Source organism: Rhopalosiphum padi, chromosome 1, assembly GCF_020882245.1.
Source record: "Rhopalosiphum padi isolate XX-2018 chromosome 1, ASM2088224v1, whole genome shotgun sequence".
Classification (NCBI taxonomy): domain Eukaryota; kingdom Metazoa; phylum Arthropoda; class Insecta; order Hemiptera; family Aphididae; genus Rhopalosiphum; species Rhopalosiphum padi.
Genome location: NC_083597.1, coordinates 76,207,370 through 76,222,719, shown reverse-complemented (window position 1 = coordinate 76,222,719; position 15,350 = coordinate 76,207,370). Strand labels below are relative to the sequence as shown.

At 23.8% G+C, this 15,350-nt stretch overlaps 1 protein-coding gene across 2 annotated transcripts in view; it reads left to right on the top strand.

Moving 5' to 3' along the window:
- LOC132917380 (FMRFamide receptor) overlaps positions 1–15,350 on the top strand; it is a 118,265-nt gene that overhangs the window by 20,901 nt on the left and 82,014 nt on the right. The window contains exon 2 of one of the 2 annotated variants that reach the window (XM_060978095.1): positions 2,597–2,661. The exons of the other annotated variant lie outside the window; for it this stretch is intronic. The gene's annotated coding sequence lies outside the window, so the exon portion shown is untranslated. The remainder of the gene's footprint in view (positions 1–2,596; positions 2,662–15,350) is intronic. 2 annotated transcript variants of the gene reach the window in all.

Below are 15,350 nucleotides of genomic sequence, written 5' to 3'. Positions count from 1 at the left end.
TAACTTAACCTTATAACCAATAAATCCTTCAGAAACTTAATTACCGCACGCTTCAGCGTGGGTTGGTGCTAGGTAGTAGGTACAATGTACACGATGTATATTATTATATATCGTAATAGTTCGACGTGTTTTAGCTATTAAATTATAATAGATAATAATATTGAGTGCTGATTTATTGTTTGTAATAAACATTAAGATATACAACAGTACTTTGAAAGCTGTTTCCGGACGATAAAATATCGTTATTCTCAGATTGAGTTTGTCTTTAAAAGTTTCCATAGATTTTCATTAAGGCGAAGGGTACACCTATATAACCGGCCGTTATGTCGAGTAGTTTTCGTGTACCATTATAATAATAATAGGTATCTGAATTCGTATTTTGTTTACATGACTTGATATTGTGTACGTCTTTCGCGATACATAGTGTAAACGTTAAAATAATAATTATCCTGCGCGCGTACTCCTATTCGTTTCTAACTATCCGAGTTATCCGCCACCCGAGCGGAGACGTTTGCTTCCACGGGTGAGTACACGATAACGGTTAGATTAGTGGTCAGATGGCAGAAACGTAGTTAAATTTATCATGTTTACAATAGAATTTGTAATATTCTGTTAATAATTTATGAATGTATGATTCTTGTCCGCTTACGAAATCAATTACCATATTCTTAGAGAGGACTCAGATGAAGTTATTGTATTAATAATAAGTGAACCATAGTTAAACCATATTTAGGACGGATAAAAAAAAGATAAAAGTTTACTTAATATTATTAACGAAATATATAATTTGATTTATGAAATATATGTATCAGTACATTATTATACTACAACTACAAGAATTGTTGATAATGGATTAAAATCAGTCGAAAACTGACCTCCTTGACATTTATTGATAAGTGCATTTTTATATTTTGAGTTAATAATATACATTGTTACATAGTATAATGAATATAGTTATAATTTACAAATAATTAATTTTAAATAAAAGACCTAAAAATACAATTTGTTTAAGTTTAAATTAAAATAATAAATTTAATTCTTAAAATTGGGATGATTTCCTTTACAAGTATATTTTAATATTATCATAATATTATACTACATTATTTCTAAATAATATTGATCAATTTTTTCGTAAAGAAAATGTAACGATATACTTAATACTCGAGTATCAAATCAGTGAAGACTTATATGTTTATTGTCAATGTTATAAATAACAGCTTTTCACAATCAACCTATTTGTTAAATAAATGCAAATGTGATTTACGTTTTTGGTGTTCACTATAGGCGTAGAATTGTAGTAACAATATGTATATATGGACAGTAAATGGGATCTGTGAAATATGTTTAGTCAAAAATGTCAAAGGAGAATAAAATCTTGAGTGTCATCTTTTCGTATCTCCTTCCTCCCTCTCCATCAATAAGAATATGTCTTAAGGGCATTGCCTTAAATCCGACTATTCATAATAATATACTTCATCTTCGTTGTCATTGAGCATTTCCATTTTTTATATGTATACATAAATACAAGTAAACCACTAAACAAATCTACAGTAAGTTTAAGTATATTTTAATATAGTTTTATAGTTGGAATTTTTAATGCTGAAACTAAAAAGATTGATTTTTATAACTAAACTTTAAATTTACGTGTGTAGCGTGGTTGTTTTCGTTAAAAACGACTTTTCTAGTTCATTATTATTATTATTATTTTTTAATGTAATATTTGTATTATAATTGTATAATCATATTAAATTGGATCCTGTAACGATAATTATTTCAATTCAATGGTTTTTGGTATACAAATAAACTGAAAATAAAATAAAAACAACATTAATTTAAGTTAGGCAATCTATAAATATTTTAAAAATTAACTGTATTGCTCAATTATAACTTACTATACAATGTTTAAAACTATAAATATTACAATAAAATTATTAAATGTTAGGTACAGTTTAATTGAAATAAACTTATAATATGTTTTAACAAAATAAGTTCAAATACAGTTAAATTATAATATTAATGTTATATAATAATATGTTTAAATGTTTTGATACTTTATGAGTTTGATTTATGTTTAAAATGGTATTTTCCAATAAAATAAACAATGTTTAGTCAGCGAGAAAATATTGGTGTATTTTAATAACAATAACCAGTATGAAAAATATGTGCACCGTAGAAAATAACAAAAATCTAATACTTTTAAAATTATTTCTATTCAATATTGAAAATAATTTGACCTTAATATTGTGATAAGCTGATTTTGCTCGCGGAAATTATTTCCAAATATGTATTATTCATGTTTATGACTAAAAATAATATAAAAGTAATTGTTTACAAATATTAAATTATAAATACTTTGGAATAAATACTAAGTAAAATTAATTTAAAATACTGAATTTTAAAGTAGTCAATTCTAGATTAATTGTATTAAACAAATAATTAAATGGTTCATTAAATTTTTAATTATCACAAAATGTTCAAATGATTAAGATAAGTTTCTAATTACATTTGCATAATATGTATCATAATAATTGATATTTATTTATTATATGTAATCAAGTTTATTAATCACTATTTCTTTTCATTTTTTTTGTTTTAGTTTCACAAATATCATGCTGAATAAATAGTTCTAACAAGTCGAATTCATCAAATTGTTAATAAAAGGTTTGTGTATTATATTTATGTAATATTGTGTAAGTTATATTATTGTACCTTAAACATAATTTTCAAAATTCTTGTCGTTAAACTAAACAATGACTGTCATTTGTTTGATTTTTTGATAAATATTGCAATGTAATCATTGATGTATTCAGTTTATTTTGTTTACAAATTCATTAAAATGGAGAATTCATAATATATCCATAAGGGAATATACGTTAGAATAGGAAATAAAGTATACACGAGATTGATTGCACGATAAATGAGGAAATTCTATTGAAACAATTTCAGATACAATTTGGTTGGGAATAGTTATTTAGAATTAAATATTAAGGATATAGCTTTATAATTTTCTTTCGCGATAAGTGGCAGATAATCCAAAACAGTATTGCAGTATTGATTAATAGTGAATTAGAGTGGTTTTGAGTGTATGCGTACTAAGTAATATACTTAGTAAGACTTTGTCATTTATATAGCTACCTAATAGTGTGGAGTCAATGTGAATAGAGTTTGAATATTTATGTCGTTGTAAAGCGTTCTATAGCTGATACTCTAAAAGGTTTTAATTATAAGTCAAAAATGTATTGATTAGAAATATTTAAACATAGTTCAATAAACATTCAATATTTTAACTGAACCCAAAATGTGATGACATACACAACTCAAATTAGTTGTATATCAATAATAATTTTTAGTTTTAAGTGGAATTTTCAAACACATGAATTTTACTTAATTCTTTGAATTTTTAATTAAAATTATATATATATTTTTTTTTTTTTTGATACAATTTGTTTTTAATATTTGTACAAAACAACATCTAAGATAAATAAAATAGTGTTACTTAAGTTATAACATAATAGAAAAATATAATGTTCCAGTTCTAAAATAAACAAATTCTTTTGAAGTGATTTATTTACCATAATAATCTATTTTAAATACTATTAAAATATGTAAAGTACATAATACGAGTATAAAGTATAAAGCAGTGGTGGATTCAAGGGCGAGACCCAAAGTGCCTAGGAGCCTCTTTGACAGTTATATTATGTATTTAAGGTATAAAATCAAATATTAAATATTGTGTTTACAAAATAATATGATAAATGTTGCCCTCCCCCCTAAAATAAAATCCTAGATGCGCCACTGGTATTTAGGTGACAACGTGTATATTTGTTTGAATAGATATTATAATGGGTTATAGGTATGTTATACTGCATTTTATGCTAACCTTTTAGTTAGGACTATATTGTTAGGTTATAGGTTGAACATCACAATAAATAATAATAATATATATTTTGGTATATGACATCTGATTATCTGAAATTATTGGTATAATGTAAAAAATCTATTTTTTTTTTAACCAAGCTTATTAATATGTAAATACGAAATTATAACACAATACTATTTGTCTATATTAATTAGTTCACTATTACTTGTCATAATAATAAATTAAAATCATTTTTAAAAATTGGTTTACGCAAAAGGTCAACGTTATCGTAAATACTAATCAGCGTACTCTCGTCTAAATACCATTGAACTTGTAATTATGCGGAGAAACAACAGCGTACTACTGTAAATTGGTGGTTTTTATCTCAAAAACCATTTTTTAGTTTAGCTGTACACTATTCATAAAAGCCGTTCTCAAAATTAAGGGAATATATTTTACCTCTTTTATGACTATACTCGTTAATATTAATCAATTATAATGCACCTTGGTTGTTACTATCCACACTCGTTTAATGTAATGTGAACGTGGCTGTAGTTCCTACTTCTATAAAACTGGGAACGGTTTTCTCATAAAGTATTACGTACTCGCATAGATAGAAATGATAACACGTGGATGAGATGAGAAGTCGTTGGTAATAATATTTACCAAATGTCTTTACAACTAACGAGTATCAGAACATTTATGGCACTTAAAATTGGATATTATCACTAAAATACTTATAACCGCATAAACAAATTATGGTAATACAATGCTGATATTATATTTCGGTGAATATTTTTTTAAATAATATATTTAAAAATTAATATAGTTAAATTGTCTACATATTTATTGATATAGAAATTTAAAAAACAATTGTTAAAAGATATCGTAATAATTACTCGTACGTACGTCCTTAAAATCTATGTATACATTTTTATATGCTTTTATTATTTTCTCGTTTCAATATACCTAGGTTTATTCCGTGATAAATTTCCAGAATTCTATACATATAAGAAAGACAAAAATATATATTGTAATATAAGTACGTAGTATACTATTAAAATATTTTTTATAAAATCATGGGTATACCGTGTATACTATCAAGTCTCAATGAATTAGCAAAAAAAATAGTTATTGTTTCTATAGTAAGCGATTACATTTTTATCGAAAATCAAATTGTAAATGCAATTTAAATAAATTTAAAGTAGGTACATAAATTATTTTCCACAGGAAAAATATGTGCACTATAATGGCATAATATGTTGTTTTTATTCGAATATATTCGTTTTATATTTAACTAGCAATACCGATAATAATAATTATAAAATATAATGTATATTCAATGTAATATTTAAAAGACTAAATCTATTTTTATCACGAAATTATTATTATTTTGTAAATAACGTCATATGATGATACACGGAAATCTTTTTTTAACACCCTAAAGTTTTCAATTGAAATTATTAAAATTGTGCTGAGTAAACCCTCAACAAATTTGATGATAACATCACTGCAGAGTTTATTGTTTATTATATACTGCATCGTAAGAAAATAGTTTAGAAGTTTGAAACATAATATTTGAACCAAAAAAAAAAAAATTGAAAATCAAATGAATATATTTCAGTGTAATTGGCTCGTTAATTTTCTATGACGACACATTCATATATCATTTTGAACATGTGATTAATTTAACATAACTAAGTGCTTATTATAAATAAAATAAATTGCCCATGTGTATTTAGTTTTTTTTTTTTTAAAAAACTATAAAATTAAGTATCAATGTAATTTGGTTAACTTTAAAGAAAATAATAATTGTTGTCAAATATATTGTATTAAAAACAAAAAAAATAAATTTCAATAAAAACAAAAAGTGTATTTCATAATGAATTTTAGTTCAGATGGATTTTACTTAACAATACATTCTGGAAATGTAACTTGCACATTTATATTTATTTAAAAATACCATGGTTTAAATCATCTGGACTATCAACAAAATATAGTTCCAAATATTAATTTAAAATAATTTCCGTACAAATACCTTTAAGGCTTTAAATATACATTGCATGATATATCGGTTAAGAATATGATACTATTGTAGGCAGGGCCGTTTTGCACAATGTTTAAGTTCAATACATTTTTATAAATTAATATAAGATACTTTTTTTAAAGCGTTTAATACACATTAAACCATCATAATTCATAATGAAAAAAAAATAATAAACTGTATACAAATAACAAAATAAATATATATATAGGTAGGTTCAATTTTTAAATGTAAATTTGACATTTTAATTTTTTTTTTATACTCCAACATAAATTTGAAAAACAGCTGCTGAACAGCTGAACATTTAAGTACATATATATTATAATATTCTTAAATAAGCTTATAAAAAAAATAATAATAATAAATAAACAAAATATCTAAAGGAAAATTATTTACTAACAATATTTGAAATTTATATTTGTGAATATTTTATTCTTAGAGTTATTAAAAAACTAATATCTATGTAGATTATACTAGATTTAACTAAAAAAACAAAATGTATAAGTTAGTTTTTAAATAATCATTTTTTAACCCATCGGATACACTTATACGGAACAAACTTTATTTTGAGCTAAGTCATATTATTTTATTCTAACAGAAGTTGAAATTTTTATTACTAATAATATATAAAATAAAGGACTGCTTGATCAATATACACATATTATGTACAGTTTTTTTGTAATTGATACTTCAGTGTTTATTTGAATTTGATCGAGGTTTGTCTGACAGCACGTCGATATTACCGTCGTGTAATAGTAATATATATTTTTTTTTAATTACTAAAATGATTTTATTACTTTATTTTTATTTTTATTTAATTGAAATGTTTGCTCATATTAAATAAAAAATATTCCAAATATGTTTGATCACAAATCATACACATTTTTGTTTTATTTACACAATGTACATGTATCTAGTCAATATAATAATCATACTTATCTGATTTTATATGACTTGATTTAAAAACATAATAAATACAATCAGAAAACAAAAATATTTATCCACAAAAAAAATGAATTGGATCGTTTCAAATATGATACAATAAAATTACATAATATGTACGTGTTTTATAAAATGAAAAAGTATGAGAAACAGTTCTGATGTCTAGTAGGTGCGAGTGTACCTACCTCATCATTCAGGAAGCACTTAAGTGAATGTGTTAAATTGTAATTCAATGATGAATCATCACATACGAAAAAAGATTCTGAGGGAAGACAATCTGTCAGCCTATATTACTATACAAGTAATTTATGCTCTATTTATATTGTAATAATAGACATTTATTTTTTAATTAGTAATATGGTACCTAAGTTGAATTAGTTTTTGTTGAGAAAATAGTATTTATTATATAATTAATAACTATAATATACATATATTTATATCATATATCATTGTATGAACAATTGAGTCAATACCTACTGATAACATAATATAACAGTATAAATAAGTTTGTAGTATAAGAGATAAATAAAAATAGGTAATAAGTAGGGAATGGATTTTATTGTACATACATATTTTTATTGGAAAGAGATATTTTAAATCTGATAAAAAATGTGTACGATTTAAATCATTCTAATTGAAATAAACCCAAATTAATTTTACATATTTTTACATTTTTTTTACATATTTGGTAAATAAGTACATATTTTGTATATATTGTATTAGTTTTTGATTTTTTCATTGCCGACGTTTAATATCATTTGCTTCGTCTAAAACAACAAGATATGTAATTTTTGACAAAGATATTTTAATAGGAAAAATTCAACAAGGATCTCTGGGAATTGAATACACTCCTTCTGATATAGTGAATAAGAATTATGCCCCTATCACATCTGTTGATGTGAAACGGTCTTTTAGCCAATACAAAAGTATTCTCCGACCAAATCGTCGTAATTTTTTATTTACAAACCTACAACAATATGTTGTTTCTCATTGCTTTGTTTCGGAATAATATTCATAATTTCATATATCTAAATCATTTGTATTACTTTTATTTAATATTTATAATTATAAAATATTTATTTTTTTGTAATTTTCAATACTAATACATTTTTTCAATCTTTACATATTTTGGATTTTTATTCCATATTTTATGAAATATTGATACATATATAATATTTGTACAAAATGTATTGATTTTTTTTATTACAATAAAATCCGTTCCCTAGTAATAAGTAATATCAATAAGTAATAGTAAATAGGTAACAGCTTGAAATTATTATTCTAAATATTCGGGAAAATTAATTGTGAAAAATTGTTTTGTGTATAGTAAATAATATATGGGATAGTTATTAACGAAAAAATTCAAGTTCCTAAGAATATTATTTTTTAAATTATAACAAAATAATAAATATTGCTATTTTTCATATGAATATCCAATATCACTAAATTAAAAAAAATGTATATTTGTATTTTTAACATTTTTAGGTTTTTGCAAGAATAATTTACGAGGAACATTCTATTAAACTTTAATCCTTAGTTTTTAATATAATAAAATTAAAATTTTAACTACAAAACAATATGCAGATTTTCATAATTTTAATGAATTTTTTAAAAATTTGAATTTTGAATGTAGGTTCATAAAAAAAATTACAGCTATGTATTTTGGTATTTTTTTTATTTTCTGAAATTTAAATTTATTAGAAACTTGTGTGAAAACGTCAACATTTTTTGCTCAAAACCACATTTAACATCACAAATTGAAAAAAAAAACTCAAAAAAGAACTTAAAATATTTTTAAAAATATAGTAGATTATGGTTAAATTAATATTTTTAATTTTTAAGAATATTTGTAATTTGTGAATTGTTAATTTTGGCCATCAAAAATTACCAAGTTCCTATTTTCTAACAGAAACCATCATCAAATATTAAAAACAAAGCATTATTTCTACCATAAGTCATGTACAACACATGTGAAATGCCAATAAAAACTCACATCATTATAAAATCAATATATTTATCCTTACGCTCAGAATCTAAAACAAATTTGTAGTTAAGCATAATGAAAAAAAGAGAAAATAATGTATTGATGAATTGTTAAATCAAAATCAATTGTATATCTATTTAAATCTCACAATAAAAGTGAAAATAAAGTTAAAAATAATATGCATTATTTTTTTAAGTTAAAATATATTATGAATACATAAAATTATAATTAGTGATTTTATATGCATTCTAAGTACACGATTTTTCATACACATTAACTCTTATAATATAATGAATAAGTTCTGAAGTCCATTCTATAGAATTTAATTTTGTTCAAAATATTCAATGAAATGATGTCGGATATTATATAAAATAATGGCGTATTTATTTTTAATTTAGCCAATAGCTATAAACTACCTATATTATACTCTGTCTCATAAAATTCCAATTATCAATTATTTAAATTGTTAATACTACCTACAAAAAAAAAAAAAAAATGTTTAAAGTTGTTTGGGAATAAAAGCTAAATGCAGAAAAAAAATATTCAACCATTTCATGAATGCAAAAGCAAGTAAAAATGTATTAATATACATAATATATTTATTATTTTATGTTTTAATATTTTAATTTGTTAATAAAAGGTTAATAATATTATATATATTTATATAATCAGTCATAAATATGTATAATATAAATATATATATACTTATTTATTATAAATTTAATAAATTGTCCAGACGTTTGTAGAAACATTAATAATGCAATGATTTATATATTTACTATTTAATTGAATACCACAGCTGTCTCTGTACACGCATAATATAGAACATCTACATATCGGATTTATATTCTACAATTAATTATTAGTTAATTTTATGGTACTTATTTTTGATTTTATTTTTTTATTTTTTTTTTATAGAAAGAAGAAGAAATAGATAAATTAAATAAACTGTTATCGGGTAAAGAATTTATTTTTATATTTTTATTTTAAAAATGTATTATAAGTATTGGTAATTAGTTTTTTTTTCAAATTCATATTATTTATATTGAAATAATTCTAAAAATAAAATTTTTCCGCCCGAGGATAGCTTATATTCTTTACAATAAACTAAAACTGTGAATTATTTATTTTGTATTTAAAATATGATTTCCACTTAGAAATATATTAATGATATCAGTGCGAGGCACCGTTCATTTAATAGCTACATTATTACATGATCTTTAAAAACTAGAACACCGGTGGATTATGTACAATTATTGTAGTTATAGCTAAAAATTCCTCAGTTTCATTTATAAAATAAGAAACTGTGTCACTTCAACTTACAATATAGTTCCATACAGGTATATAAAAGATAAAACTTTATCTATTATCTACTCATAAGTATTGACGATGTGTTAACACCGAGTATTTATTAATGTATAAAATAATCTAACATTGTAATATTCCAATAATGGTATTATACTATTATACCATTTTAAATGCATTAGGAACACTATACACCTTGATCTAAATACACTTGTTAGACGCTTAATATTTGTATAATCTTAATATACACTAAAATAGTAAATAATTTGTTTATACCGTTCTACGGAACGGAACGTTAGATATGACTAATGTATTAAGAACGATAATATAATATTATAGTTAAAACTTTATAATACAATGTTCTTGATTGCATCAATTAGTTCAAGCTACCGTTCTTTTTATAGTAAAATAGCTTACTACTCGCAATATAAATAATATATTTAATAAGATATCTTTAAAATTATAGGCCGATGGACGGTCTTTGTACAGGATCGTTGTTCGTATGCATTGGCTTACCATTGAATTCGAATTAACAGATCCATTACCGTGACGACTGATGACATATTATATTGAAACCCATGATATAGAAAAGCTACTTTTCCTAAAAGTTTTTGCTGATTTAATTTATAAGTTTAAAGGTAAATAATATTAAACTAAAAAGTTTTAATTTGAACATAATTTGTATGAATTTACTTAAATTGATATTTTATTAAATGTAGGTACATATTATACCATTTTGTTTACGAATAAATCTTTTAGGAGCACAACTTCTTGTTTTAATATTTACTTAGTTACTTAAAATCTAAAAAAAATATGTAAGTACGAGTATTATAATGGAGTTATAAAATATTCATTTTATTCGATAAACTTAGTAAATTATAAAGATTATATAAATATATATATATATAATTTAGACTTAATCTGAAGAGACATGAAGTATTAGCTTATTTTTAGAGTACTTAAACGATTCAAGTAAACATAATTTAACATTTTAATTGAATTCCTCTGACCAGATGTATATAACTATATTTATTTAAATCGAATTAAAAAAAAATAATTATAAATATAATAGAATGAATTTTTAAATAGGCATCAAATGTTATATTATACAGTGTGTTCACGCTAAGAGATAACCACTAAATATTTCGGTTGGATAATCTTGTATTCAAATAGGGGTTTCGCTGAATGAAAGAGAGCACTTAAATACACATTTTCAGATAAATTTCAAATTTGTAACCCATTCGATACGTGTATCCGCAGTATAACTTATTTTTTTTTAAATAGCAATACCAACTTTTTGTTTACAGGTTCGGATAGTACTAGGAAAAGTTATACAGAGTGTGTTGAATTTTTATTATTTACGAACAATCTTTTTTTGAAGAAATTTTAAGTATGTTAAACCATAGATTAAATAATCTATGGTTAAACTTACACTCAAAAATCAAAATATTTTCGATATTTTTAAATTTCTGTTTTTAGTCAGATAAGAGTATAAGACATAAAATATATACACTTATTTGTTTTTGTACTGTTATTTTTTCCATTCATAATAGATATCTACATTCAAAATAAGATAGCTAAACATAAGGGTAATGAACATAATTATAAAAATGTATACACTATGGTTTTAAATGTCGAAGATTATTAAAATTGTTTTGCTTCAATGTTTTTCTATGTGCAAGTTTGCACTGTAAAATGTACCGTGTGTAAAATAAAAGACTCTCAGTGATAGTTATTTCCTAAATATTGTTAACTGATAAATAACGTGCTGTTTTCAATATAAAAACGTAACATATATATGCCCTCTGAGTGCATATCAATCTTGATTAATAATCGATTAACTCTGAACAATAATGTAATTTTGGTTGAATTATTTTACACAGGGCACTGAGAGAAAATATAATAATACGACATGTGTTTGTGCATGTGAGAGAGAGGAAATGAGATTCAAAATAAATTATTTTCAAACCCGGCTGTTTCCACGTGGATTAAATATATTTTATTGAAATAATGTTTGTAAACAAATTGCCTGCCAACTGCAATGTCCAAGCAAAGGGTACTGGACCCAATGATGCATGAGATGCGAATTAAAGTGCAATTATTATAATAGTAACGATTGTTATCATACTTTTTCATTGAAATTAAGCCCCGTTCAAAAGATTAAAGATTATTTACGTGTATTTTTTTTTTGAGATTGCAGATGGACTAAAAACACACTAAACTTTTTGTATGATCTTCTTTCGGCTGTTATTCCAATTTTAAGTTACTATGTAGATACCGAAAATAATACGATGTTTTATAAAAAAAAAAATTATTAAATTTTAGATATTTGTTTTGGAGCCAGATTTGAAGTTTCCGTCTTACAAATGCATAACATACAAAATCTCTATCCAACATACAATAATTCATATCAATTTACGTTAATTTTTTATTCTAGAATGAAATGTTATTCTCCTGTAACCTCTATCAAACATTCAAATCTATTATCCAAAAATGTTTTAACCTTTAAACAAAAATAATTATAATAACTTAGATAACAAACTGCGTATATACTTTGTTAAGAAAAAATGTTTGCCAAAAGCCATATGGTAGTAAAAGGCAAAAACGGCAGTGAAAATCAATATTTTTAAGATTATATAAGTTTTATCGATTATTACAGCTATATATCGATGTCTATTATCATAAATATAATATATTACACTATAGATATCGGTAAAGCATACTATCGTTTTTTTCTCTACCTGCTAATAGCGGCCAACTTCAAAGATAACAGAGTTTGCTATCTAGTTATTATATAATATATACGAGTCTTTAAGTTTGATATTCACAGTAATATTAAAACGAAAACTAACGAAACGTAAGACGATGATAACAAATACGGGTGTTGAGACTTCGCCTTTACGCCTCACCCACATATGTTGTACCCATCGTACAGGGGCGGAACGTAGCAAAATTACGTACAGCAATTCTCATTTAGGTACATTAGTTTAAATACTAGAGTGTATTAATTTATTGTCAAACTTAAATGTAGCAGCATATTCTGTGGTTTGTCGAATGTGTTTTTTTTTTTGATATTTCATTTTTGGAATGAGTTATGAGTATTTTAAAATTAATTATAAAATTGTACAGGCTTACAACTCACTTCAAAATTAAAATATTGAAATTACATTTCTAACGAACTACAGAAGTACTGAATAATATTTTGTTACCTTTAAGTTTAATAATAAATAAATTTACTCTAATATTAAAGCTAACGAAGCTCTAATAAATAAGAACGGCTGAACGTAAATTTGCTACGTTACGCTACGTGACAACAAATACGGGTGAGACATCTTCTTAAGGGCGCTGTAAATGGACCAATTCATGCAGAAAACCCCTATTTTTATTTTAAAGTACTGATTAGTCTTATTACGCGATAAAGATTTTGAAGTAAAAAAAGCTTGGTTTTCTTTTCTTGTATTCTTCAGATCCTATGAACGAAATTTAAATAAATTAGGACATGGAGTATATATTATACGACGATAAAAATATAAACATTTTGAATAGATTATTATTTGTTTAGCTGTGAATTACCTACACTTTTTCGTATTAAAAAAAAATGGAAAAAAATGCTTGTAAGATACTAAGTAAGTATATTAATAATTATTAATCGTGATATCAGATCGATCAGTATAATGGAATTAAAATTCATTAATTTAGCATTGAACTAATATACGGTTAGACAAGTGCATAAGTGCCATCACATAATTTAACGATATCTACACACATACTAAATTAAATCAGCAAAGAGAACTATCATGACCAATCTCAGTTATCCCAACTTTTCACGAGGAATAAAAACCCCTTTCTTTGCTAGGAATTTAAAATTTTATTATCCCCTTCTGAACAATTATGAACTCTAAAACGTAAACTACGACTTTATGAAAAGTTGTTTTTACTTAACTTTAAAGACGTAGTGTACTATTCACACTAAAGATAACCCATGATTCTATCTACGTTTGGCCTTTCTTCAGGTCATGATATTCTTACTAATTATTACAATATACAGTGGACGCCGCTTATAAAACTCGCTTTGGGACCAGCACAAAGTAAGTCTTATAACCGAATGAATTTTATTGGCAAAGTGGGAAAAGGAAACAACAATTTTTATTACATATATTTTATGAATATTGTTTTACTACATATTTTACTTTTATTTTAATCTACCTACTTTAATACATATTACATATTATTTATTAATGAACAAATTTAAAAAAAATATAATTAAAAATTAAAATTATATTATTATAAAAATTATTACATAAATTTACAAAACATCATTACTACTTCGATAAAGTATTTATAACACCCAAAGAAAAGTGGTGTCACCATCACCAAAAATAATGGAAAAATTGTAAATTTCTCTTATTTAATATACATTAAGACATACCTTAAGTACGTATTTTTAGTAATCATAAAGTGATGCAAATTACAATTTTAATAAGGTGAAAAATGGCACAGATTACACAATGCCTTTTGTTTAGTTTTATGTGACAAAAATTATAACCTTTAAAAGTGGCACAAATTAATAAAACTAATGTTTAGATGTGACGCAAATGATATGTTTATATAATATATATGTTTTTTTTTTTTGGTTGTGTTTGGTGCAAATTACATACGCTCAATATTTAGACTACTTATTCAGATATAAAGATAAAATGTGAAAAATCTCTTGATTTTTAAATATCAAATTGTTTTAATTTATTACAGCTTGAATAATTTTATTAATTTTTGCTTCAGTCCAAAAAAATGCAATGATAAAACATAAGATATCCTACAAAATTAAATTTTTATTATATCGGTGGTAATTCAATTAAAAAAAACAAATGCTTATAATTTACAAGTAGACATCAAGTTTACATCAAGTTAAAAAGCACACAAAAAGATTTCTATTGCATCACTTAAATTCTGAATACAAAAAAAAGGAAGAAAAAAATGGTCTAAGTTAAATTCATCCCAAAATATAATTAGCGTTCGTTAATTTTTTTTAAATTGTTCTCATGATATTAATTATTTAAAAAAATATGAATTTATATTGAAAGTTTTGTAACACTGCATTATGCATCCATGGTTTAGAATAATTTAGTTATCAATTATCAGTGTGTTTCACGTTTCAAATTGAATTAATTATGTGTTCATTCATCAATGCCACTAATATATTGATCAAATATTGACCA